The sequence below is a fragment of the Meriones unguiculatus genome, chromosome X, assembly GCF_030254825.1.
Source record: "Meriones unguiculatus strain TT.TT164.6M chromosome X, Bangor_MerUng_6.1, whole genome shotgun sequence".
In the NCBI taxonomy this organism is placed as follows: Eukaryota; Metazoa; Chordata; class Mammalia; order Rodentia; family Muridae; genus Meriones; species Meriones unguiculatus.
Genome location: NC_083369.1, coordinates 19721207 through 19746368, shown reverse-complemented (window position 1 = coordinate 19746368; position 25162 = coordinate 19721207). Strand labels below are relative to the sequence as shown.

Sequence of the window (25162 nt, the reverse complement as noted above, 5' to 3'; positions counted from 1 at the left end):
CCTTTGATTCAAAAAGTTATCTTTTAGATTTCAACAAAAGTAATTTAAAACTTTAGTATTTCTTTACAGATTTATGAATGTCCATTATGTGTCAACTTTTAGAAGATATATGGTTAATATATATGTATATATGTATAATATATATATATATATATAAGAGCTGGCAACAATTAGTATCATAAAACAGGAAAACTATTATAGAAACCTTCTCTATATTAATTTCATTTTTACTTCTAAAACAAAATACAAAATGTTTGTCTTAGCATACCCAATCTATAGCATTGACAATTAAAATTTTAGATCTCTTACGAATTTAGGAACAGTGTCATTTATTACAAATCTGTTTAAATAAGAATATGTCAGAGCCTGAGGAATAATAAAGCAGTGATCCCACTCATAGAGGCCCTTTTTTTACTACTCTGTATGGGCTAGTTTTGGAATTTGTTTTGGAAGAGGGAACCTTAATTGAAGAACATGCCACCATCAGATTACCTTGTGAGCAAGCCTCTGCTGATGGACATAAAAGTGCTCAGATGATTGTAGGTGGAGCCACCTCTGGACTGGCTGCCCTAGAGGCTATAAGAAAGTGGACTGAGCAAGCCAAGAGCGAGCATCACTCCTCCAAATCCTCTCCATTAGCTCCTGCCTCAAGGTTTCTGCTTTGAGTTCCTGCCCTCACTTCCCTGAATGATGAAATGTCATCTTTCTTCTCCAAGTTGAGTTTTGGCCACAAAGCTTTATCACAGCCACCATCGAAGCCCTAAGGCATAAACTGAATACTTTTAGATATGTTTAATTTAACATAATTTTTATATTAATTTTATGGGAGTAAAATTTTGAATAATATAATCTTTTTCAATGTAATCATTTTAAGTATATACTCAGTGGCATTTACATACATTCACAATGTTGTGGACACATCACTAAACATTGTTAGAACTCCCATAAAATAGTTCCCCATTTACCTTTGCCAATTGATTTCAGTAACATTTATTTTTAAAATTTTATTAATTCTTTGAGAGTTTTGTACTATGTGTTTTGATCATATTCATCCAACCAACTCTTTCCATATCTACCTCCCTGTCTTTTCCTGCCCAACTTTTTTTTTTTTCCAAAAAACCCTTCAAGACAAATTTGTGCTGCTCAAATATTCTTGGATGTATGGTCTTCCATTAGAAGTGGCTAACTTACAAGGGGCTACATCCTGAGAAAACTATTTATTCTTCTTCCAGAAGTTAAATATTGTGACTAGCTCTAAAGCTAGAGATCGGATTGTGGGCCAAAGTCTTAGCTACATGCTGAGATTTGGCCTAGCTTGGGCTTGCACAGATTTTGTTCATGCTGTTACAACCAATGTCAATTTATATATGCAGCTGCCTTTTTGTCTCTAAAGAACACTCTATTCTTATAATCATTACTGCCTCAGGCTCTTATACTTCTTTTGCTCATCTTGAGAAGTGATCCTTAAGCCTTGGGAAGAGAGGTTTTATATATATATACATATATGGTTTATTTAGGGATAGGATTTCTTAAGTCTGTTTTTCTCTTTACCTTGACAAGTTGCAGCTGTCTGTGTTAATCATTGATCCAAGCATGTTGAGTAACATGGCTTTAAAAGATTGTAATGGAGGTTTTGTTTAAAAAAAAACTCAGTTATGTTATGTAAATATGTTTTATTTTAATTCCAGGTGTGGGATTTTAGTTTGGGCTTAATTGTGTCCACAGCTGATATGTGCCTCTTTCAGGTCATAGTCTTTGCCAGCAGGTAACAGCCTGCCTCCTGTTGCATGGAGAGGGGCGTGGTTTAGGACTCAGGGATATAAATATGAGAGTCCAGAAAGAGAAAGTGTGGCAGTTTGGTGAGACCAGAGACACTTCATGGCACAGCAACTTGGAGAAGAGAGACAGAGGAGATTGCTTCCTGCATTTGCTGTTGATGGAAATTGGTATAGCCCCATCAACCCTAAACAGCCAGGAGAAGTAAAGGTGTTGGTGCCCCCTCTCCCCACTAACCTTCTTTCTCCTACCAACGGCTAGGGGTTGGAAAGGAAAGGTTTTAAAGAACCTCAAATAAAATAGAATTTTTAAAAAAAAGTACTACAAAAGGTAGTACTCTACGGGCTCCCTGATCTCTAGGGATTCTGACTTATTCCCTGCATCTTAGAACTCATCAGTTCAGGAACTGAGAGTGTGTAACAAGCCTTTGTATCAATGAAAGTTTATAGAGATCAACTCTGTCCTAACTACTACCGTGACTTTTTTCATGCTAACAAGGTACTTGAGGTAGATTATTCACATTCTTTGCAATTATTTATCTACTTACAACACCTCTGGGAAATATTTAATAATTATTAATTCTTTTTACTAAGACATGACTATTTATTAACAATTAAATGAACTTATTCAAGTTATTCAGTCATCAGGTGTCAGAAGAGAGATTTCAACCCATATATGTTCATATGGTCCAAAATTAATTTAATGCCCCTAGAACTCTGATGTTTGTATAAGGACCAAATAAATGACATAGAAATTTTCACCAAAAGAACTTGATGAGTAGTTAGAATTCTCTAGCCTAAGGTAGTTCAAAGAGACATTTTATGTCATTCAAGTATCCTGTATTTGTGTGCAATTGTTTACTTATTTATAGATACCCTCACATATGACATGTGATATTTTCAGTGTATCTCTATTGTAAATTTAAAACTTAATATTCCCCAAGAGCATATAGTAAATAAATCACTAAGACAGACGAGTATAGAATTTAGGTTTTCTGTCTTCTATCTCAGAGCTTTTGCCCCTTAGAAACATCCAAAATTCAGGTATGGTGGTGTATTATTGTGATTTCAGATCCTGGGAGGTATGCAAGGAGATCAAGAGTTTAAGCCTGGCTCTTTGATCACCTCCCCCTGAAGAGGGGAGCAGCATTACCAGGCCACAGAGGAGGACAATGCACCCAGTCCTGATGAGACCTGATAGACTAGGGTCAAATGGAAGGGGAGGGGCATGGGTGGAGAAGAGGGAAGAAAGGTGGGATTGAGACTGGATGAGGAAGGGGGCTACAGCTGAGATACAAAATTAATAAATTGTAAAAAAAAATAATTAAAAAAAACAAGTTTGTTGTGTACTTGAGCCTCTTTTGGATATAAGCCTAGGAGTGGGATGGCTGGATCTTGAGGAAGCACTATTCCTAGTTGTCTGAGAAAGTGCCAGATTGATTTCCAGAGTGGTTGTACAAGTTTACATTCCCACCAGCAGTGGAGGAGGGTTCCCTTTTCTCCACACTTGCTCAACCATGTTTGTAGCAGCTTTATTTGTAATAGCCAGAAGCTGGAAACAGCCCAGATGCTCCTCAACTGAAGAATTGATGCAGAAATTGTGGTACATCTACACAACAGAGTATTACTCTGAAATGAAAAATAAGGAAATCAAGAAATTTGCAGGTAAATGGTAGGATCTGGAAAGGATCATCCTGAGTGAGCTGTCCCAGAAGCAGAAAGACACACACGGTATATACTCACTCATATAGACATATAACATAAGATAAACCTACTAAAATCTGTACATCTAAAGAAACTAAGAGAGAAGACCCTGACTAAAATGCTCAATCCCCATCCTGAAAGGCAAAGAGGTTGGACATCAGATGAAGAAGAAAACAGGAAACAACCTAGAAACCTACCACAGAGGGCCTCTGAAAGGCTCTGCCCTGCAGACTATCAAAGCAGATGCTGAGACTTATGGCCAACTGTTGGGCTGTGTGCATGGATGTAAGAAGTGGGAAATAGTAAGATCTGGAGAGGACAGGAACCCCACAAGGAGAGCAACAGAACCAGAAAATTTGAACACAGGGGTCTTCCCAGAGACTCACTCCAACCAAAAGTACCAGGCATGGAGATAACCTAGAACCCCTGCACAGATGTAGCCCATGGCAGTTTAGTGTCCAAGTGGGTTACATAGTAATGGGAATAGGGACTGCCTCTGACATAATCTGATTGGCCTGCTCTTTGACCACCTCCCCCTGAGAGGGGAGCAGCCCTCCCAGGCCACAGTAGAGGACAATGCAGCCACTCCTGATGTGATCTGATAGACTAAGATCAGAAGGAAGGAAAGGAGGACCTCCCTTATCAGTGGACTTGGGGAGGGGCATGCGTGAAGAAGGGGGAGGTAGGGTGGGACTGGGAGGGGAGGAGGGAGGGCCTTATGAGGGGGGGGGATACAAAGTGAATAAACTGTAATTAATAAAATAAATTTAAATTAAAAAAAAAAAACAAGTTTAAGCCCAACCTAGAATATACATACTTAGCTAAAGGATATCCCGGAATATGTGAGACTTTATATATCAAAAAACAAAATCCCAAACCACCAAACAAAAACACTTAGGGGAAGAACAGGCAGAATTTGGATTGAGAAGCTAACAAGAATGCATAATATGAATAAAAGCTGCAAAGGAGTCTGAAATCCAATGAAGGAATATCAGAGGGGTTGGTTGTAATCAAAAGTTTAGGTAATGTCTGTCAGGAAGAAATACTGAATTGTCTTTCTTAGGATTCGTGTGAGGTTTTCCATGGAAGCTTACTAGCATGACAAAGTAGTTTCTAGTTTCAAGTCTAGTTCTGTGGTCTGCAGTTCTACAGTTATCCATTGGATAGCACTGTTGGGCTATTTTGAAACTATTGCAGTTAAAGGCTAGGCAACTGGAAATCGTTCCAATCCATTCCTTAGACATTAAGCAACTTTATTTAAAAAGCCCCCTCTTCAACCTTGCCTACCTAACACTCATTTTATTTTTCACTTGTCCAAGAAGCATTGAACCCACTGAGTTACTCTTTTAGCATAAGCCTTCCTCCAAGAAGAAACAAACTTATTCTGATGTGCCTCCTCCCTACCCCCATGGTAAAATATTCTTAATCTTTCTCTATATTGCCTTTGAGAAATATACAGCCTTACTCCTTTCTTATGGCAATTATTGCCATATATATCCATATGCCAATGCTTCCTTCCTTCTGCATCTCTCTCTTTCTCTCTCTTTCTCTCTTTCTTAAAATGCTCAGGCTAGGTATTCTTGTTCATAGAGTGAACTCTTTCCTCTATTCAGAAGATGCTCAGATTCATTCATTATAAGTATATACTTATTTAGGACCAAGCCACCTAAATACAAAATGAATATGGCTTTTACAAGGATGCTAGCCTAAAATACAAGATGGAGGTTAAATATATATATTCAAGTCTCTTTTAATTTGAGAAAAAAAGTAGGAGTGAAGGACTATGAAGGTCTTCTGGTCCTTTTAATATTGACAGGGGACCAAAATTAGAAATATCCCTTTGAAGGAGTAACTTTGAGAAAGTCTTGTGGAGGAAGGGAAGAAGCCTAACAAAAACATTTAGAAACACAGAGTCCCGGTTTGAGAATGTTGAATAACTTAGATAATGGGAGTGGGGAAGAAAGCCTCTGGAAAAATTAAGAGTACCAATTCAAGCCAAACTATCTGATTCAATTTTAGCACTATCACCTGTTTGTTAGCTGTACAACTTTGAATAATTTCTTGGGCCTTTCCTTGCTTCAATTTCTTCATTTGTAAAATGAGGGAAACTCTGCATTATCTATTCACAGTTCTAAAACTCCACAACACTTTGAAAACTTCAGTTTAATTTGGTGTTGATATCTGAAGTGCAGAATACTGTAAGAGTCTATATTTCATTTAATGTGAATATTCACATATGCGGCTACAGAAAACTAATGCAAGAGCTCCAAAATGGCAGCAACCAGTGCAAACCTTTTCTTAAGGGCAGACGATCTGAAATCCAAAACTGGTGAGTGGATGGGCAACTGAAGCCAGAACATCTACTTTGAGGTTTCCTGTGGTAGAGAGGACAACTCTTGAGCTGGGACAGAGTGGATCTAGACACACACCCCTACCCCCTGTGGATGTCTCCTGGGTCTGAGAGTGAGAAACTATTGATCCCCTGCACTCCCAGCAGCACCTTCACTTGCTCAGCAGCAGGGAGTGCATAGCCCCATATACAGGGCACCTCCGTACTCTAACAGCGAAACAGGGGACCAAAATGTGAAAGAATACTGAGCTCTCTGAACTTACCACATATGCCTGTGACTGAGTTCCCAGGCCCTCTGAGCTATGCACACCTGCCTTATAGTGAGTGCTTATAGGTCCTCTGCACTTCCCACATACCTGGAAGCGAGTCCAGGGGCTCTCAGTGCTTTCCACTCCCACCCCAGGGAGTTCACACAGGCACTCTGCACTATCCAGACACTTCTGCAAGTGAGTACTTCTGTGAGAAAGTACATACAGAGCCCCAGATCAGGGTCCTTCTATTCTAGCAGCCAATCAGATCCCTCCCACCCACACTCCCTCTGTGGGCAACAAAGGGATCTCTAGGACAGCCTTCTCAACACTGAAATCCCTGTTCTGTGGGTCTCCCAGTGGAGTCCAGACAAACAATTCCTGGAAATATGATGATGCAGCTCAGGCAGATATGAGCAATTCAAACACAACACCAAGACAGGCCTGTGGGCCACTAATCCATTCAAGGCAACTGCACATGCACATTGAGCCCACGCAAAATGCACCTGCACCACTGTCTGCACTTGCACTTGCTTCTCCCTTTCACTTTACCACTCCAGGTAGTCAAACCTCCATGCACACTCTTGCACTTATGCACTTGCACCTGCAATGTTCCTCCTTTAGCTGTATCTGAAACACCAATACCCATTCTCAAAATCGATGGACCTCTCCCATCTTCCTGAAGAATACTCCAGACTCAAGAAACAGACAGATCCAGTCCGCAGTACAGGCTTGAGTAACCAACAGCAAAGGCTACTGACCATCAGATGGCTAGAGGCCAGCTTAAGAACACATCCAACAAAAATCAGGACATCATGGCTTCACCAGCAACCCCTAAAATCAATAGATATTTTAATTCATCAGAAACACAGGAAAATGATCTCAAATCTATGCTTATCCAGTTATTAGAGGCACATAAAGAGAAAATGAACAAAGCTCTCAAAGAAATAAAAGCAAATACAGCCAAACAAATAGTGGCACAAGTACAGGCATATAGAGAGGAAATGAACAACAACAACAACAAAAATAAGCCATCATGGAGAGACAGGAATCCACATTCAAACAGATGAAGGAAATGGTGTAAGGCATGAAAACAGAATTAGAATCAATAAAGAAAACACAAACAGAGAAACCCCTGAAGCTGGAGAACTTAGAGAAAAGATCAGGAACCACAAAGGTAAGCATCACCAACAGAATACAAGAGATGGAAGAGAGACTCTCAGGCACTGAAGATAGAATCACAGAAATTGATACAACTCTCAAAGAAAAAATAACTTTGGAAAAGTCCCAAACATAAAACACCCAAGAAATCAAGGACACAGTGAAAAGATGAAATCTAAGAATAATAGGAATAGATGAAAAAGAAGATTCCAGGCTCCAAGGTCCAGAAAATATTTTCAAGAAAATCAGAGAAGAAAATTTTCCAAACTTAAAGAGAAGTCCATAAACATACAAGAGGCCTACAGAATGCCAAATAGACTAGACCAGAAAAAAAACTCCTCACATCGCATAAAAGTCAAAATACTAAATCTACAGAGCAAAGAAAAACTATTAAAAGCACCAAGGGAAAAAGGCCAAGTAAAATACAAAGGTAGACATAACAGAATCACATGAGACTTCTCAACAGAAACCGTGAAATCCAAAAGGGCCTGGACAAATGTCATGCAGACTCTAAGACAACATCATAGACTTCAAAAAAGACTACTATACACAGCAAAACTTTCAATCACCATAGATGGAGAAAACAAAATTATCCATGAAAAAAATAAACTTAAACAATATCGACACAGTAACCCAGCCCTACAGAAGACACTAGAAGGAAAACTCCAATCAAACGAAATCAACTACAGCCAAGAAAACACAGGACATAGATAACTGCACAATAAAAAAAAATCAAAAGAAAACAAGCACACAAACACACTGTCATCCCCAACTCCACAATAAAAGGAACTAACATTCAGTTATCGCTATCAACATCAATGGACTCAACTCTCCAATAAAAAGACACAAACTAACAGAGTGGTTATGGAAACAGGATCCAACTTTCTGTTAAACGAAGAAACACACCTTTGCAACAATGACAGACACTACCTCAGAGTAAAGGGCTGGAAAAAGGTTTTTCAAGCAAATGAACCCAGCAAACAAGCTGGAGTAGCTATTCTGATATCTAATAAAATAGACATTCAACCAAAATTAATCAAAAAAGATGAGGAGGAATACTTCATTCTCATCAAAGGAAAAATCCACCATGAGGATATCACAATCCTGAACATCTATGCCCCAAATACAAGAGCGTACGCATTCGTAAATGAAATTTATTAAAGCTCAAATCACACATCGATCCCCACACCTGAATAATGAGAGACTTCAGCATTCCATTCTCACCAAGAGACAGATTATCAAAACAGAAGCTAAATAGAGAAATAACGACACTTTCATAGGCCCTAAATCAAATGTACCTAATAGATGTCTACAGAAATTTTCACCAAAAATCAAAAGAGTATACCTTAGTCTCAGCACCTCATGGAACCTTCTCTATATAGTAGGACACAAAGCAAGCCTTAACAAATACAAGAAGATCAAAACAATCTCTTGTATCCTATCAGACTACCATGGCCTAAAACTAGACCTCAACAACAATAGAAATAACAAAAAGCCTACACATGCATGGAAAATAAACAACTCTCTACTTAAAAAAGCTAGATCAGGGAAGAAATAAAATTAAAAATTAAAGATGTTCTAAAATTCAATGAAAATGAAGACACAATTTACTGAAACTTTTGGGACACAATGAAAGCAGTGCTGAGAGGAAAGTTCATAGCATTAAGTGCCTTCAGAAAGAAGTTTGAGACATCTCATACAAACAACTTAATGGCATGACTAAAAGACCTAGGACAAAAAGAAGTAGACACACCAAAGAGGAACAGATGGTTGGAAATCATCAAACTCAGGGCTGAAATCAATAAATTAGAAACAAATGAAACAATTCAAAAAAATCAAAGAAACTAAGAGCTCATTCTTTGAGAAAATCAAGATAGACAAACCTTTAGCCAAACTAACTATAGGCAGAGAGATAATATCCAAATCAGCAAAATCAGAAATGAAAAGGGGTACATAATGACAGACACTGAGGAAATGCAAAGAATAATTAGGTCTTACTTGAAAATCTCAATGAAATGGACAGTTTTCTTGATCAATTCCACTTACCAAAGCTGAATTAAGATCAGATAAACAAATTAAGTAGTCCTATATCCTGTAAGGAAATAGAAGCAGTCATCAAAAGTCTCTCATCCAATAAAAAAATAAAAAAATAAACCCAGGTCCAAATGGTTTCAGCACAGAGTACCAGACCTTCAAAGAAGAGCTAACATCAATATTCTTCAAACTATTCCACAAAATAGAAACAGAAGGAACATTACCAAACTCACTCTATGAAGCCACAGTTACCTGGATACCTAAACCTCACAAAGACCTAACAAAGAAAGAGAATTTCAAACCAATCTCCCTTATGATGCAAAAATAATCAATAAAATACTCGAAAACTGAATCCAAAAACACATAAAAGATATCATCCACTATGACCAAGTAGGTTTCATCCCAGTCATGCAGGAGTGGTTCAATATACAAAATCCATCAATGTAATCCATCATATACACAAACTGAAAGAAAAAAAATGGCAATATAATCTCCTTACATGCAGAAAAAGCATTTGGCAAGATCCAACACTCACTCATATTTAAAGTCCTGGAGAGATCAGGGATACAAGGCACTTGCCTAAACATAGTAAAGGCAATATTCAGCAAGCCTATAGCCAACATCAAACTCAACGGAGAGAAACTTAAATCAATCCCACTGAAATCAGGGACAAGACAAGGCTGCCCACTCTCTCCGTATCTCTTCAACATAGTTCTGGAAGTCCTTGCTAGAGCAATAAGACAGTTGAAGGAGATCAAGGGGATACAAATTGGAAAGGAAGAGGTCAAAGTATCACTATTCACAGATGATATGATAGTATACATGAGCGACCCCAAAAATTCAACCACAGAACTCCTTCAGCTGATAAACACCTTCAACAAAGTGGCTGGATACAAAATTAACTCAAAAAAAAAAAATCAGAAGCCCTCCTGTATAGAAGGGAAACAACAACCTTTACAACAGCCACAAAGAACATAAAATACATTGCTGTGACTCTAACCAAGAATGTAAAAAGACCTGTATGAAAAAAAACTTCAAGTCTCTGAAAAAAGAAATTGAAGAAGATATCAGAAGATGGAAAGATCTCCCATGCTCATGAATCATAGGATTAACATAATGAAAATGGCCATCCTACCAAAAGCAATCTACAGATTCAATGCAATTCCCATCACAATGACAACACAATTCTTTACAGAACTTGAAAGAATAATTCTCAATTTCATATGGAAAAAAAAAAACCCCAGAATTGCTAAAACAATCCTGTAGAGTAAAAGATTTTCTAGAGGTATCTCCATCCCTGACCTCAAGCTGTACTATTGAGCAACAGTAATAAAAACTGCATGGTATTGGCATAGAAAAAGAATGGTGGATCAACGGAGTCGAATAGAAGACCCAGAAATTAATCCCCACACCTACGGATATTGATTTTTGACAAAGAAGCCAAAACAATACAATGGAAAAAAGACAGTATCTACAACAAATGATGATGGTCTAACTGGATGTCTACATGTAGAAAATGCAAATAGATCTTTATTTATCACACTGCACAAAACTAAATTCCAAGTGGATCAAAGACCTCAACATAAAACCAGAACAGTAAATCGGTTAAAAGAAAAAGTGGTGAAGAGCATTGAACTCATTTGCATAGGAGACAACTTCCTAAACAGAACACCAACAGCACAGGCTCTAACACCAACAATCAAGGCATGGTACCTCATGAAACTGAAAAGCTTCTATAAAGCCAAGGACACTGTCATCAGAACAAAATGTCAGTCTACAGATTGGTAAAGGATCTTCACCAACCCTGTATCTGACAGAAGGCTAATATCCAGAATAAAAAAAAAAAAAGAACTGAAGAAGTTAAAAAGCAACAAATCAGTAATATAATTAAAATTTGGGTTATAGAACTAAACAGAGAATTCTCCATAGAAGAATATCGAATGGCAGGGAAACACTTAACAAAATGTTCAATATCCTTAGTCATCAGGGAAATGCAAATCAAAACAACCCTGAGATTTCACCTTACACCCATCAGAACGGCTAAGATAAAAAACTCAAGTGACAACACATGCTGGAGAGGATTTGGAGATAGGGGAACCCTCTTCTGATGCTGGTGGGAATGTAAACTTGTACAACCACTTTGGAAATGAATCTGGCACTTTCTCAGAAAATTTGGAAGAGTGCTACCTCAATATCCAGCTATTCCTAGGCACATAACCAAAATATGCTCAAGTATATAAGGACATTTGATCAACCATGTTCAGAGCAGCTCTCTTTGTAACAGCCAGAAGCTAGAAACAACCTAGATGTCCCTGAGTGGAGAAATGGAGACAGAAATTGTGGTACATTTACTCAGCTATTAAAAAAAAGGAAATCATGAAATTTGCAGGCAAATGGTGGGAACTAGAAAAGATCATCCTGACTGAGGTATCCCAGAAGCAGAAAGACACACATGGTGTATACTCACTTAAAAGCCGATATTAGCCTCATAATACTACAATCTGTACTCCTAAAGAAGCTAAACAACAAGGAAGACCCTAGGGAAAAGGCTCAATCTTCATTCAGAAGGACAAACACTATAGATATCTGAAGCAGGAGAAGAGAGGTAAAGGGACAGGAGGTTACTACAGACAGCCTCTGAAAGACTCTACTGATCAAGGTATCGAAGCAGAGGCTGAGTCTCATAACCAAACTTTGGGCAGAATGCAGGGAATCTTATGAATGGAGGGGGAAATAGAAAAACCCTGAGTGGACAAGAGTTCTAAAAGGAGTTCAACAGAGCCAAAAAAAAAACAAAAAAAAAAAAAAACTGAGCCCTGGGTGCCCTGCAAAAACTGATAACCCAACCAAGGACAGTGCATGGAGAAGACCTAAAACCCTGACTCAGATGTAGCCCATAGACTCAGTCTCCATGTGGGTCCCCTAAGAAGGGGAACAGGGGCTTTCTCTGGCATGAATTCAGTGACAGACTCTCTCATCATCTCTCTCTGGTGGGTGCAGCCTTGCCAGGCCACAGAGAAAGACAATAAAACCAGTCCTGATGAGACCTGATAGGTTAGGTTCAAATATAAGATGAGAAGGACCTCCCCTATCAGTGGACTAATGAGGGCATAGGGGGAAAAGAGGGAGGAAGGGTAGGATTGGGAAGAGAGGAGGGAGGCGGACACAGCCAGGATACAAATTGAATAATTTGTAACAGATTATAATAATAATAAAAAAATTTAAAAAGAAAATAGTATTTCAAATAGATACGTAATAAACTGTCTATTTTTTTCATTTTTATTTTTTATATTAATTAAAGTTTATTTACCTTGTATCCCAGCTCTAGCCCCCTCCTTCCCTCCCTCCCAATCCCACCCTCCCTTCCTTATCTCCTCCCTGGCCCTTTCTAAGTCTACTGATAGGGGAGGTCCTCCTCCCTTTCCATCTGACCCTAGTTTATCAGATCTCATCAGGACTGGCTGCATTGTCTTCCTCTGTGGCCTGGTAAGTCTGCTCTTCCCTTGTAGGTGGGGGAGGTCAAAGAGCCAGCCACTTCTAAAAGATAGGATAAACATACTAAAGTCTGTACACCTAAAGAAGCTAAGCTAGAAGGAGGACCCAGGGTAAGATGATCAATTCTCACTTAGAAAGACAAATGGGATGGACATCGGAAGTAGGAGAAAACTAGTAACAGGACAGGAGCCTACCACAGAGGGCCTCTGAAAGACTCTACCTAGCAGCATATCAAAGCAGATACTAAGACTCATAACCAACCCTTGGGCAGAGTGCAGGGAATCATATGAAAAAAGGGTGAGTTAGTAAGACCTGGAGAGGACAGGAGCTCTACAAGGAGCAAATATATCTGGGCATAGGGGTCTTTTCTGAGACTAATTCTCCAACCAAGGACCATGCATGGAGATAACCTAGAACCCCTGCTCAGATGTAGCCCATGGCAGCTCAGTATGCAAGTGGGTACCCTCATAAGGGGAACAGAAACTGTCTATTTAAAAAAAAACAAAACTAATATATTTATTTATGGAACTTCCTGGAGGTATTTCATAACTTTGCCATTTCTGCCTAAAATTTTGAAAAAAAAATTATGAAAAACAAAACATGGTGTTTAGAAATGTGGTGCAGCAGTTAAGAATTTTTGTGTGGTGCTCATAAACTCATGCAGGCACACTTATATACATAAAATAAATAAATCTTTAAACAAAAACAACAAAATCCCGAATCCCATTTCTGGGGATTTTTGTCCTTTGTTACTTAATTTTAGTTATGAGTAAATATGTAAAATTACTTAAAACAGTGATTGGCTTGTAAAAGGTTTAAAATATGGTAAGATTTATTTTAATTTTGATAAGCTTATACAAAACTGTCATTTTAGGGGTATAAATTTTATACGTAGGTATCTAATTAATTTTTGTAAAAAATGTATCATTTTAATGAAAGTGATCTTAATGTTAGTGTAAATAATTCTTAGTAAAAATGGGGTGAAAGCTGTGGCTGAAACTGAAGGCCAGGGAAACACACACACATATAATAGTAGTAGTATATGGATGATAGACAATAGCAGTAAAGATAAAGGATGGTTTCACACTATGATGTGGGGCAATAGAAAATTAGTGCCATTTCTAAATTCAGGGACAGTGTTTATAGCACTGCTTAATTTGGTCTCATTCGCTCCCCTCATTGTACAAAAAAAAAAAAAAAAAATCAAAGCTAGAGCAAAGACTTCCTTAGTCAATTAGTAGCAGAAGGTGATCTAAACTTAAGATTTACCAACTTTTTCTTTGTCTGTATTCCCACACATTTACTGTAATTGGTATGTTGGAAAGGTCCTGGCTTAAAAGTATGCTTCATATGTTGGTTCTGTGGAGACGGCAATGGAACTCCCTATGCTCTCTTATTTTATGTCCCTCCGCCTTTTCCTCTTAAGAAAGTGCAGTCACTTCCTGAACTTTACTAAAGAAGATTCAGAATTCATTTATTGGCTCTTTATTGTGGAGATGATAAAAGAGGTCCAACCTTGATAACCCTTTATACTATCTCATTTTCTTGGGAAATTTTAAGGGGTTTTCCTATTGGCATACTTATCAGAAGTCAGACTTTTCTCCTCAGGGTAAAAGTAAGTATATTGGTTACTTTTTTGTTACTGTGTCCCAAATCCTGACAAATAGCTTAAGAGAAGAATTATTTATTTTGTTCATAGTTTCTTTTGTGGCGGGGAGGGAGGGAGCTCAGTCAAGCCCAGAAGGGATGATAGAGGAAATTAGGTCATATCATCGCAGGTCAGGAAGCAGAGAAAGAGGAATGTTCACTTTCAGCTGGATTTTCCTTTTCCTCCTTTTACTGTATCTGAGTCCCTAGCCTGAAGCATGGGGTTGCCTGTATTCAATGCGGGTCTCACCCTTAGTTAAGCCTCTCTACAAATGCCATTGTTGTGCCCAGTTTGCAAGATCCCAAAAGACCATCGACCTCAACAGGAGTCATAAATTATATGCAAAAGCAAAAAGCCTTTATTCAGGCTTAAGCTCAGGCTCCCAGCATGAACTGCCACAGCAGTAAGAGGCTAGGAACCCTGAGCCTAGAAAGAAGGTGGTTTTTATAGTTTTTTTTTTTTGTTTTTTTTTTTTTAGCAAGGGGGAGGGGCTTCCAGACTTGGCAGTTACATAACTGGGTGACACTTAGCAAGAGCAAGCTTGTTTCATAGTGATTGGTTAGAGGCAAGCTGTGACAACCTACAATAATTATTTTGGTAACCATAATGACAACATATAATTGTTCTGATAACCTAAGGAAAAAGGTCATTGTGACCTGTTTTCTGATCAGCTAGTTTCAGGATTGGCACATTTTGTGGTCATTCTCAGAAATGTTGTGGCTTTCTATAAGTATAAACAAATTTTTTTTCTGAAGCAGGGGTAAGTTTTAGGTCACATATAAGATGAAGGACAGAGACAAAATAGGGTCTGTTATGTTCAGGCTCTTCATCATCATATACACACACTCAGAAGTATGCCACAGTACTTCTTAAGTGACTCAAAAACCAACGAAGTCAACAATGAATTTCATCATTATTTCCAAACTGTGGTCCTCTATCTGGGGGTACTCTAAGTTTTCTTTTTTTAACCATTATATAAAAAGCTTATCAAAACAAAAGTTAGTTCACATCTAATCTAACAAGATAGGAAAAGACGTGGGGTATAGAAAAGTACAGAGGGTAATTTCTATGCTCTGATATTTTATGGAAAGTTGGGAATACTTTTTGTCTGTCAGACAGGTGATGACAAGCTATTATTAGAATGTGAATATATGCGCATGTCTTTGTCTAATAAAAGCAAGTTGAGTGACTTGAAAGGAGAGAAAGTCCTTAACCCCTTTAAAGGATCAATAAACAAAACATCTTATAAATAAAGTAATTTTGGAGTATACACCTGACATTTAAAAAATTGATAGCCTCCTTCCCATTCCTATTAACTATTTCCTCACTCCCTGAAAGTCCATTCCCACACTCACGTTTTTTGTTCTTTTTGTTTTTAAACCTACTGGGTTTTTCCAGGCTTATCTATGTTACCATGGCATTAGAATTATCCACTAGAATATGGTGAACTACTCAATATTCCATAGATATTTGTTATTGTTTGCAACATTTTTGTTGTGTAGCAGGGGTCTAATTTTGATTTTTTTCTCCTTTACTTCAGTTGCTCATGAAGCAAACAGAGTGGCTGAGTGTCCTGTTAGGGAGTCAAACAAAAAAATTAAGGGTTAATGTTGGGATTAGATTTCAAACATTTTAAATTTGTTTAGTATTTTGAATGTCTCCACAATCTAAAATGGCTGTGACGTTGATCTCCGTCTCTCCCCAAGGAGAAATAAGAGATGATGCTAATTACCTAGGTGAAAAATACCACAAAAGTTATTTTGACTTCAGCTCCCTAAAAGGCTTGGAAATCATGGCTATTGTGTGGAAATGTACTTCCCTGGGTCTAGTCTACTGAATATGAGCTTCTTATTTTGTGACCAAGTACACAAAAGGAACCTTTATTTGCCTGTTTCAATTGTCACAGAGATTACTGCCTTTATCTGATAACCTAGGCCTAGCCCTGAAAGCTTCTAGCCTCTGTGCAATCTAACCTAGGCCTAGAATATTTTTTAGTCTCTGAGACTTACTGCTTAATAAGCTCACCCCTTCGTGTTCTTACTGAGCTGCGTGGTTCAAATGGTTCAATTCAGCTGTTCTGGTTCAAATGCCTCTCCCAGCTGACTTATTCAATCTGGCTTTTCTCTCGGCCCCTGAAGTGCTCTGCTTGGCCTCAAACTAACTTTGACAATCTGCTCTAATCTCTTGGCTACTTCTCATTCTCTGGCTTCTTCTGTCTTTACCTGTGTCTAGCTTGTTCTTTCATTCAACCTCTCTCTAAAACTCTCCTGGTATAACTGCCTCCTCTCTTTCTCTCTCTCTGCATTTCCCCTTAAGTACCTTTCCTTTCCTCTCTCCTGAGAGTTCGTTGTATCCTATTCTGTCAAATATTTCTCTGATTTGTCACTTTCTTTTTCTGCCACTCATTTAGACATTACTTTCAAACATGGGTGCTTCCTTCTACAAATTAAATTTACCTTTATAGTTTAGGATTAAAAGCATGTACCATCAACACCTGGACCTAAGCTTTTCTTTACCTGAAACTTGCTCTGTACCAGGCTTGCCTTGAACTCAAAAATCTTTTTGCCCCCTGGATTAAAGGATTGTTTGTATTCCAGCCAAATCAACACAGACCTAGAAGATTTTTGGATATGATCTCTTGCCAGAATATCCATGTTCTGAATTAAAATTCTTAGACTGAAAAACTTCTGTGAAATTCTGGTTGTAAGGATGTTAGAAGTAAACCTCTGTCTTTTCTTTCATTCACTAACCAAATACTGAGTGCTTACAAGGCAGTAATTTCCCAGAGACTAGAAATAGCAATAAAAAGAAAAACAGCACTCTTTCTCTTGGTAGAGTCAATTGTATTGTTTGCAATGAGATTGGACATCTTCAGTTTCTTGATGGCTGATACTTATGTGGGCAGAGAGGCAGATGGTCAGTGTTCTGCTAGGCTAATGCTTAAGCCAAGAAATATCTTTAAAAGTGTTTAATATCCAAAAATGCTACTTTGAGATACTTTGGTATTTCTCTTAGTCCAGTTAGAATGACTAAGATCAAGAAAAAAAAAACTGAGAAAAAATGCTGATGAGTGTTAGCGTACTTTTAAAAACTATTTTATGTTTCTTTGTCCTTTCTCGTGTCTTCACACCAATTCCTTCCTTCTACTACCAGGTAGGAAAGAAAGAAGGTTAGTGGGGAGAAAGGGAGTAGTTTTTGTTAGCTTCTTCCTTCTGGTTAGGGTCCTTGGGTTCCTTGGGACAAGTCCAATCTTTGTTTCAGATGTCTCCAACTTTTTCTTGTCAAACTACATCAACAGCAGTCTGGAGCAGCAGCAGCCTTCTTTCTTGGAGCCCTGTTGGTATAATGTTCTTGTGGAATGTATACAATTCACATGCTGATTTTGCTACCCCATTATCTAGTTTAAATTGCATTGTGATGCTTATTCTAAGCATCACTTGTCTCAAGTTTGTGTAAACATGCCACCATTTCCAATGAAAACAACCAGCGAATGCTGAGCAATGGAGAGGATAGGGTGGGACATCCTGGTCCAGAGGGGAGGAGGAAGAAGTGAGTAGGAGGAGAGATCTGGGAGAGCTGAAAGGAGAGGACCTGGAAATACCAGGAGAGATGAATGGGACCTCAGATATGACTAAAAGCAAGCATAATGTGGGAAATCCAAATGGGAGGAAGCTATGCAGGTTTGGAGGTTTAGGATGGAGTAATCATTGCTCAGAATTGTGCTGTACGTTAATTAAATAAATCCTAGTCTCTGTGTGGTGATTTGGGTATACAGCTGGTAGAGAAATAACTGCTGCTTAGCTAAAAGATAAATCAATATTAAATATTAATAACAAACAACAGAGCCCCTTCTCTCTCTGAGCTCCATCACTTAGTCCGTCTTCAGAGTCCTCAGAATTAAACTATCTGCAGCTGGCAAAGAGCCCACACAAGGCAAGTAGTTTGCTGCTGTGGACAGTCTCAATTGGTCCCATATCCCACACCTGGGATTAAAACAAAAAAAAAAAAACATGTTTACATAACATAACTAAGTTTTTAAAGACACCAAAGTTTCCACTACAGATGAGGATGTGGGAAAAGCAGAAATTTCATTCACTGTTGGTAGGATTGCAACTCAGTGTAGCCAATATGTGAATTTTTAAAGTAAATTTATGTACAGAAAAGTCAGTGCACACTTAACCCAGTTTAGTGGCGAGTTATTTAGCCTTTGCCTTTTCCAGCTTTGCAATATGAACCACAGATTTAAGACCCAGGACATCACCTCCCCAGTGGCGACAGATATCATCGTATCTGTCCTTGTAATTGGTCGTAATTACTTCCACCAGCTTAGCCAGTTCACCCTTGTCTTCCAAGTTAACCTGTGTGAAAGCAACAGTGGTGCAAGTCTTCCTGTGGACCAGCCACCCCAGCCTGGCCTTTCCCTTAATGATGCAGTAGAGAAACCCCCTTCTTTCGACACAGGGCAGGTGGGAAAACTACCAGCTCAATGGGGTCTGCATCATGGGCAATCACCACCAGCTGAGCCTTCTTTTTCTCCTCCAAGGTGGTGACTGTATTGACCCCTGCTTGGAGGACAGTACTCTCTTAGTTGTGCATGTCTCCTTTCCCAGCAGCTTTCTTCTCAGGATGGGGCAGTAGCCTCTGCTTCTTCTGCTTTGTCTCTGGCCTGGGCCTGTACGCAAGCTTAAGCAGCGGGGTAGCTGTCTGTCGGTCCAGGGACTGGATGAACTGGTAAATGGCAGGAGATACTGTGAGCTGTTTGTAGAGGATGGCCCTTTGCCACTGCAGCCTACTGTAGCAGGTCCATTTGACAAAGTGCAGGAGATCTCTTTTGGGCTGGATAGCCTGCCCAACGCCAAAGTTGTTGGTTTTTTTTTTTTTTTTTTTTTTTTCAAACAAAGGATTGACCACCTTTTTGGCCTCCTGTTTCTTCACAATAGTAGGCTCTGGGACCACCTTCTTCCCCTTCCCCTTCCTTTTCTTGGGTGTCTTGGTGGGCTACAGGAGAGCCAATATGGGAAAATTTTTAAAAGTTAAAAATAGGTCTAGTATGGCATAGTGGCATACCCCTTTAATTCCAGCACTCTGGAGGCACAGGTAGAAGCAGGTGGATCTCTATGAGTTCAAAATTAACTTGGTTTAGTAATGCGTATGTAGTGTATTTCAGACCAGCCAAATCTATATAGTGAGAACCCCATCTCAAAAAACAAAATAAGGAAAACAAAGATAGATCTACTATAAGACTCAGCTATACCAATCTTCAGTATATACTGAAAGAAACTGGTACTTACTATAGTGATAATTGCTTGGTCATTTCATTGCTGCTCTGCTCATAATAGCCTCCAGTCCCTAATTTTGTCATTCATACCAAAATTTGTGACTCAACACCTTGACATACATTTTACCCTAAGCTCTTCTAGAATTCAAATATCCCCATTTTGTGGGGAAGTAATTTTTAACTCAAAAGCATTCACATGTTCTATTTCTGAGAAGGAGGATGGCCTTGATAGGCTCATATGGTTGGATGCTGGGCCCCAGTTGGAACTTTTGGGGAAAGATTGAGTGTGGCATTGCTAGAGTTGATGTATCACTTGGGGGTGGCATTGGGGTCTCAAAAGCCTATACTATTCCTAGTTCTATCTATCTATCTATCTATCTATCTATCTATCTATCTATCTATCTATCTACCTATCTATCTATCTATCTCTCACACACTCCTCCTGCCTCATGCTTGTGGATCAGACATGGGCTTTCAGATATTATTCCAGTGCCATGACTACCTGTCTGATGTCATGCTTCCTGTCATGATGGCTGTGAACCATGAGCTGAAATTAATTAATTAATTAAGTTGATTGCTTTATGGCCTGATCCCAGCCCCTCTCTCCTCTCCTCCCAGTCCTACCGTCACACCCCCACTCGCCCTTCTCCTTCTTCTTCTATAAGTTGCCTGGGTCATGATGTATCTTTGCAGCAATAGTAAGGAAAGTAAGACAGATGTTGGTTCCAGGGAGTGAGCTCTTGATGTGTGATGTGTGACAGGTTTGACCATGCTAATTATTATTATTATTATTATGAGACTTTGGACTAGAAAAGCAGTGGAACACTCTAAGCAGGTATTCTAGTCAGAACTTGGAAAACAGTAGTGCTGAAAGCAATGTGAACAGTTTTTACAACTGGGCTAGAGACCATTCTTGTGAAATTTTGGCATATAATGTAGCTATTTTTCCCTTGTTCTAAGGATCCAGGTGAGGTTAAGTTGAAGACTTTTGAACTAATTTCATTGGCAGAGCATATTTCAAGGCAGCCTAATGTTGACTACGTATTTTGGTTATTAGTGATCAGTCTTATACAAACCTACAATTAAAAAGATCAAGCGGGGGGAGGGTCAAAAAGAAATATAAAATGTATAGTCTGAGGAGAAAAAGAGCACCAGAAATTTAATATAACAGCCTTTGTTTGTGCTGGGAGAGTTAAGGACTAAAAAGAGAGTGGTGTCCTTGGGGCCAGACCCCACCCAGCAAATCCCGCAATTTGTGAAAAGAAAGTGTGGAAGGAATTAAAGGAAAGTTTATGCAACAAAGGAAAGCATCAACAAATTAGAACTTATACAAATGTAATTTAAGGAAGGGGCATATTTCATCCCAAGTAGACAGCTGAACTTGGCAGCAACTGGCACTCTTGTTTTGGCTTTAGAGTCATAAAGGATACAGTAGTAAAAGGGTTGTGAACTCTTTCACAATTAAGAAAAGCTTCTGAGGCCAGGGTCCCCTCATGCAGGGCCAGAAAGATCATCTTGTTAAGCCATGAGAGGAAATCTTGGATTACATTGGAGACCCCAAGATATTGAATATACCAGAATTGTGGGATACTTGCCATGGAGAGTGCATACACAGAGTGAAAATAGCCTCCAGAAAAAAAAAGTGTGTTGCAGTAACCAAAGCTGAAAGGGAGGAGTTATCTAAGCCTTTTTGACATCACACATGTAGCTATAGCATATGGAGTTTGCACTACTGGATTTTAGTCTTCCTTTGGTCCAGCCCCAAATTCCTCCTTTTTTGAAATGGCAATATGTATTCTGTCCTCCATTATTTGTAATAAGTATGTAATTTGCTTTTTGATTTTTCCAGAAGTGTGGCAGTTTGAACGAAAATGCCACCCCCATAGACTCATAGGGAGTGGCATTATTGGAGTTGTGGCCTTGTTGGAGTATGTGTGCTTTTGTTGGAGGAAGTGTGTCACTTGGGGTGGTCTTTGAGATTTCAGCAGCTCAAACCAGGCCCAATGTCATTTTCTCTTCCTGCTGCCTGCTGATCCAGATGAAAAACTCTTAGCTACTTCTCCAGCAACATATCTGCCTATTTGCCACTATCATTCCCACCATGATGATAATGGACTAAACTTCTGAACTATAAGCCAGCCCCCATTAAATATTTTCCTTTATAAAAGTTGCCATGGTCTTCACAGCAATAGAAACCCTAATTACGACAGGGGGTTACAGTTAGAAGTATCCTTGCTTTGAGTCTCAGAAGAGACTTTGGACTTTTAATATTTGAGACTGAAAGACCATAGAGACTTTTGAAGTTGGGCCAAATACATTTTTTCATTATGATATGACTCTGAGCCTCTGGTAGCTACATTTGAATGCTTAGTCCAGAGTTGGTGGAACTCTTAGGGAAGGATTAGGAAATGTGACCTTGTTGGAGAAGATGTGTCACTTGGGGACAGCTTTGAAGTTTCAAAAGCCCATGCCATTTCCAGTTCTCTCTCTCTCTCTCTCTCTCTCTCTCTCTCTCTCTCTCTCTCTCTCTTTGTCCCTGCCTTTTTCTTGTGGATCAGATATAAGCTCTCAGATATTTTTCCAGTGTACTGTCTGCATGCCTTCTGCCATGCTCCCTTCTAAGGGAGGACTTAGAATGGTGGTCATGAATTCACCCTTTGAAACTCTAAATAAGTCCTCATTAAACACTTTTTGTCTATAAGTTGCCACGATCTTGGTGTCTCTTCACAGCATTAGAAAAGTAATGAAGACATGATTCTTCCCAAAATTCAACTCTACCCCCATTTCTCTGTACTTAGTAAATTCTAAGCTTCGAATATTCTAGTTCCTAATTTCTTCCTTATGCTGCTTGCTCTGCTATACAGTGTGCTGTCCCCAAAACAACCTACCCATAGTTCCAATATTCCATGAGGTCATCACAGTCCTATATCTTTTGTATCTTACTTAGACCCATGGTCTATGTGTTGTAGGTCTTCTTTCAGTGAACACTGACCATGGATAAACTCTTGGGGTTTAGAAAAGTTTCGTTTACATCACTTAAAATCCAAAAATTTCCACTTAACTCCTCAGTTATGTTACAGAATTTCAGAATGTGTCCTTCCAGACTCAGCCATTTGATAGGCTCTTTTTGATGTAAATTCATGCTACAATTGAAAGGAATGTTGGGGGTTTGGGCCTTGTACACAGTCAAGCTTACATTAATTCTTTTTGCAACATAATTTGTATGAATGTTGATTTCGCTTATACTTCTGTAGAATTATTTTTTTTTTTTTAATTTTATAAGTGTTCTGGGACTCCAGGTTCCACTTTCCCATGTTCTAAAGACTCTCTCAATCTTAAAGTCTTTGGAGCTGCATGGAACCTACTCCTTCTACCATCTCTTCTTTTATTCTATTCTCATCTGTGTGGAACATATGGCATGCTTTGGCTCAGTTTATTTCTAATACTGATTTCTTCTTAGCATTCTATGAAGGTAGGAACCAAAGAAATCACTCATTTGGATCTTCTATAAAAATTCCCTCAGAAAGCTATTGAAGTTAAGGGGATAATTATAGTCCTCATTTTAAAAACTACTTTATTTGGGGTATTAACACCTCTACTTCCTTTCTACCAACCCTAGGTAGGGGATAGAAGGTTAGTTTACCTGCTATTTAGGATCAATGGGTTCTTTTAGGGCTCTACCAATCTCTGTCAACAGCAAACCCAGTAAGCAGTCTCCTCCAAGCTGCTGTGGCCTGAAGCACTTCTCTCTGTCTGCTCCAAACCACCACAATATCTATCTCTGGTCTTTCCGAACTGCTACATGCCATACGCCATTATCACACCCCACACCACCTCTTTCTGGGCTCTCAAATTTATATCTTCAGAGTCCTAGACTACACCTCTCTCTGTGCCACAGGAGGTATGAGGTAGGCCATTATCAGCTGTCAAAGACCAGACGCTGCACGAGACAGTTATCAACTTTGGATAAACTGAAGCCCAAACTAAAACCCCAAACTTGGGATTAAAACAGAAGCATATTTATATAACATAACTGAGTTTTTAAAGAAACCAAAACTTCCATTAGAGATAGTAAAGGCAAAGAGCAAAGAATCATGAAGACATGATATGTGGTCACTCTTTCAGAACTAGGAGGGTTTTTAAAGTTTGAGTGACTTTCTTTTTTGCATGGGGAAATAGACTCAGAAAGACATTCAGATCTGTTCAAGGTCAGATATCAGTTTATAGCATAATTGTGACTAAAGATTTCAGTTTCTTGACTTTCCAGCATGCCCAGATGCTATTTGCTCTAATTCTAAACCTGTATTAAATATTTAGAAGCATAGTGTTATTTACACCTAAACTCACCTTCAGTGGCATTACTGCAGGTGCTGATTATTAAATAAACCATATATTATAAATCAGCTGCCAAAAGCACACACCCTGGCAAGTCAAGTGGGGTAGGAGGATCTAATGCAACAAAACTTTTCTCAGCTACTGCTCTTCTTTATTTCTTTTAGGAAGAGATTCAATCCCTGAAAAGTCTGAGCCTTGTGAAAGTTCAGAGGCCACCACCTCTCTCCTAAGTATGTTGGGTACAATCAGCCTCCTTCTGATTATTTGAAGCAGTTGAAAACCCTTAAGGTAAGGATCAGCTGAGACAGTGTTAGTATACCCTATCCTGGGGGCTGGTCTATGTTTATTTATAGGCCAAGTGTGGGAAAGCATACTCCTGAGATTGGTGCATGTCTTACCACACCTTTTCAGCCTCTCTCACCTTTGGGATATAAGTAGATGCCATATCACGGCTCTGTTTTTTGAGGTTCAAACCAGATACTTGTAGCTATATATATATATCTCTCTGAAAAAAAGGGTGACATCAGGACCTCAAATGGGAAGCCAGTTGTCACCCAGTTCCTTTTTATATCTCTGACCCAGCTGATGACAAGCTCTAAGCATCATATTCAAATCATGATTAGTATCTGGTTTACCTCCAACTTGCTCAGATCCTGAAGACTTCAGTTCATTTGATGCTACCCAGTTGCTGCCCTTGCACCAAAATCCACATACACTTTTACCAGCCTCTTCTCAGTTTCTAATCTAGAGGTTTCTGGGACAATCCATCATAGTGGAAAGAATCAGGTTTAGAGTTCGAGAAACCAAAAATCCAAATTTTTGCTCTGTGACCTTGAGCAATTTGTCAAATATGTGTAGTCCTCGATTTCTGATCTGGGAAATGGGATGCTGGATAACATTTGTCTCTTAGGATTATTGTAAAGAGTTAGTAAAATCAAATTTAAGTATGTCCCCATCACAATTCCTAGAATACATGGATGCCCACTAACCAATAAGTCCCTTCTTTCCATGTCCCTCTACCAATTTTTTTCTCTCATTCACTTGGGCATTCACTTGCTTATTGAACAAATGTTTACTGATAAAAATAGGAAAGTCAGTGGATTTTGTTTCCTGACAACGCAATGTGATGAAAGT

General features: G+C 38.9%; 1 pseudogene; it reads right to left on the bottom strand.

Moving 5' to 3' along the window:
* Positions 1 to 18590: 18590 nt before the first annotated feature.
* LOC110542729 (large ribosomal subunit protein eL8-like) lies at positions 18591 to 24052 on the bottom strand (annotated as a pseudogene).
* Between the last annotated feature and the right edge of the window lie 1110 nt (positions 24053 to 25162).